This window comes from Schistocerca gregaria, unplaced genomic scaffold (genome assembly GCF_023897955.1).
Source record: "Schistocerca gregaria isolate iqSchGreg1 unplaced genomic scaffold, iqSchGreg1.2 ptg000317l, whole genome shotgun sequence".
Taxonomy (NCBI): domain Eukaryota; kingdom Metazoa; phylum Arthropoda; class Insecta; order Orthoptera; family Acrididae; genus Schistocerca; species Schistocerca gregaria.
The window spans coordinates 3,124,809-3,128,721 of record NW_026061795.1 but is presented as its reverse complement, the minus strand read 5'-3'; the positions used below and the strand labels follow the sequence as shown (position 1 = coordinate 3,128,721).

Below are 3,913 nucleotides of genomic sequence, written 5' to 3'. Positions count from 1 at the left end.
CAAAGCTGGATATGCAGCACTCGGCAGCCTGCACTTGATATTCGTCCGTATTTTCGGTGAGTATGTTTGCATGCATTCTGCAGTATGAATCATTTTGAGCACGTGCGACACGGGACGAGTTATCATCTACATCTATATGGATACCCTGCAAAACACATTTAAGTGCCTGGCAAAGGGTTCATCGAATCACCTTCACAACTGATAATTAATTGAAACCCTCAGCTGCCGACAGGTGTTGTTGATATACTTCGATGGGGACAGCTGATAAGTGTGCCCCTACTGGGACTCGAACCCAGAATCTCCTGCTTACAAGGCAGACGCTCAATCCATCTGAGCCATCGAGGGCACACATGAACAGCACGACTGCAGGAATTTATCCCTCGCACGCTTCCCGTGAGACTCACATCCCAAACCGTCCACAATCCGCATACGTAATGTACTTAATAGGTATTTGTCCATCCACTCATTACTGGCTCACACTAAGGTGACGATTCCCGTAAGAGTTCCGGCAACCTGTGCGCATTCGCACAGACGAAGGTCAATGGCTGGGTAACGTTTAACCATAGATATGAAGATAGTAACTGCTCTCGAAAGAACAGGCGCCACTGACGACCTTGCAACTCTGCTAGAATACATGATAGACCGGCCGATGTGGCCGAGCGGTTGTAGGCGCTTCAGTCGGGAGCCACGCGGCCGCTACGGTCGCAGGTTCAAATCCTGCCTCGAGCATGGGTGTGTGTGATGTCCTTAATTTAGTTAGGTTTAAGTCGTTCTAAGTTCTAGGAAACTGATGACCTCAGATGTTAAGTCCCAAAGTGCTCAGAGCCATTTGAACCATCAGTCCCTATGTTTACACACTACTTACAGTAACTTATGCTAAGGACAACACACACACAACCATGCCCGAGGGAGGACTCGAACCTCCAACAGGGGGAGCCGCGCGAACCGTGACAAGGCGTTGGACACATGGCGGGTACCCCGCGCGGCTCATGGCAGCCGTGACACTGCTTCAAACAATGGACTGTAGAAACTTTTGTAAAGCACGGATTAAAAAAAAAAACTTTCTGTTCCAAGAGTCTAGACAAGTACACCTTTAAAAAATGCAACTACAAAGAAATTGAATTTTAGAACGTTTTGAATGAGAACCTGTCCTTATGGAACACCGTTGATCAAATGTCACAGGGATTATATACTCAGGTTTCACATGTGGATTAACACTTTCTAATCAATATCCGGAATGAGCAGGGCTTAAAACTTTGAAGAGTTAAATTTCAAGGGCCGTTCTCTTGTATGCAAATAGTTTCACAGTAGAAATTTCTCTAGTTTTATTTATTAATTAATGTATTTATTTTTTGCTGTAGGTAAAGAAGGATAGCATTGTGAGGAGGGGGAAGGGGGGGGGGGGAGGAATCTTGCATCTCCCACCTTGGAATTCTCAGTACAGAATTTTTATTCATTACGAGATTCTTAGCCACTTGCAGAAGTGATTTCGAGTGATTCTGCAAAACTTTTCCTTTAGCCAATCGTAGCAACTATAGGATTCCGTTCCTGCTGCATGACATGTCTCGGAACTTAAACTGACCAACTCATTTGCATAAAGAGCTAGCTTATCATCCGCTTCTTTACTTGCGTAGACCGTTCATGGTCTGCAAAGAATTTTTTTCTTTAATCGTTTTTTTATGTCTTGTATAAACTGCAACACTTTCTAAACTTTCTAAACTTAGCGCCGTTGAAGCATGGTCTTTTACTGAATGATCAAAAAGCAATGCTGACAGCTGGAGTCCAAGGTTTTTGTTAATCAAGCCGTTTGTATTTTTGTGGTGATATCTCCGTACAGTCTTTCATTCCCTAACGCATATTTCTTTATATCTAATTGAGAAGTGAAATACCGGTTTTCATAGATGCAGATTTAAAATATTTTAATATAACGCAATAAATATTTCATTAAAATTTTCATCCCCTTATGCTCGAAGTTCCAAAACCAGAAAAACACGTAGTTTTTAAAAATTGTAACATATTAGCCGAATACGAATTGTCAGATATATTTAGCAATCCTTTCATAATGAACCATTTTCTGAAACATCTCACACCCTTTAGGGGTTGGGTTTTCAAAAACAATTAAACACGTATTCTTCTATTTAGAGCCGAGGAGCCAAATTCAAATCTTCATCCATTTAATTCTAAAAATGCTTTCATAGTGAAATATTTCATAAAACATTACATCCCCTATTTCACTCTATTAGTGAGTTAAATTTCCAAAAGCAACGAAACACATTTTTTTTACATCCAACCGAGATGTCAAATACCTATTTTCATAGATGTAGCTATAAAAATGCTTCAGTAGTTCTTTAATAATGATTTATTTTCAAAAAACCTTCACTAATTATTTTATCCCCCAATGGAAGAATTTCGGAAAATGCTAAAAACCTGTTTCTTTTTTGTATCTGACTGAGACACCAAATGTCAATTTTCGTAGTTTTGTAGTTATAGCTTCAATAGTGACATAGGGACATATTTAAAAAAAAAGACTTTCAACCCATGTTTCACCCCCATAGGAGTGAAATTTCGAACAATCTCTTCTTAAATGATGCTTTCAGCGTAAGATTTACACCTTCATCAAATTTCAAGTCCGTATACTTTGCAGGTTGGGCTGGAAGGCTATGGGTCAGTGAAACCTGTGCCCCTATTGCACCTTCTTGGAGGTTGTAGTTCCAAAAACAGTGACACACGTAGTTTTCAATAACACAATATTCATAGATTTCGCTTTAAAAACTCTTTCGCACTGAAATACTTTCATAAAACATTACATCCTATATTCCACCCTCTTAATCGTTCAATGTATCAAAAACAGGTTTTCATATATTTCATGAAACATTTCATCCTCTGTGATATGGGGTATGGTAGTGACACACCAAAATCACAATAGTAATCCGTTGTAGTTGCTACATATTTTATTACAATCAAAAGCATTATAAAATCACAAGGCCAGATCAGTTGGACAAATAATAAATAAATTTCGTTAAGTGGAACGAGACCCGTAAAACTTGAAATTTGAATATGACTAGGTATATATACTTAGGTAAAGCTTTACTTAAATAGCACAAATGTCCATAAAATTCATAGCAGAACTCTCACTACTTGCAATCAGGGGAGAAACAGATTAAGCGTAAAAATACAGATATTTAACGTTCGGCTTGCCAACTTTCCTAAACAAAACTGTATAAAAATGACTAAAACAATTAAGGGGGTCCTTTAATTTTGACTAAACGGACCTTCAAATTTACTTACTCAGTTGATTAATCAACAATATTCTTAGAATGATTACAACTAGAACATGACTATATGACAATACCCTTAAAATAAGGTTGCTTCAATATTTCGTGTGAATTGGCGATAGACGCGAGCAGACCAAGGATTCAAATCAATACAAGAGATCCACGAGGCAGAGAATGACATAGAAATATACTCAACATGGCAATGCAATTGAACTTTGGATGCTATAGTTCAGCACCGGAAAGATGGAATCACGCAAAAGTGACAACATAACCCAAGATGTAAAGGAGAGGACATGGCCTCAAATATCTCTCTGCCGCCGTGGTGCTCTGCTCCCAGTATGCTAGCGTCGACCGCTGCCAGTTATCTCTAACACAACACACATCAAGAGCAGACAATTTTCTGAGACATAAACTACACAACCCTATCTGGAGAACAGGTGAGCAATACAACTGGACTGAAACCAATGAGCCTCCGTGAGTTACTTGGCCAGTGCCAGCCCTTAAACTTTGGTTAATAAGATCGCTAAAAATCATACCGAAGTTAAGATGACGAGACTTATCTCCAGGTTTGCCATATTAGTGGCAGAGACAATGAATTGGCGACGCTCTTATCCGTATGTTCGCGGCAGAGTCTGGGG

The 3,913-nt window shown here is 39.5% G+C and overlaps 1 non-coding gene across 1 annotated transcript; it reads right to left on the bottom strand.

Moving 5' to 3' along the window:
• Window positions 1-271: 271 nt before the first annotated feature.
• Trnat-ugu (transfer RNA threonine (anticodon UGU)) lies at window positions 272-346 on the bottom strand. Its single transcript has one exon. It is a non-coding gene; the product is annotated as a tRNA-Thr (tRNA).
• Window positions 347-3,913: the final 3,567 nt, after the last annotated feature.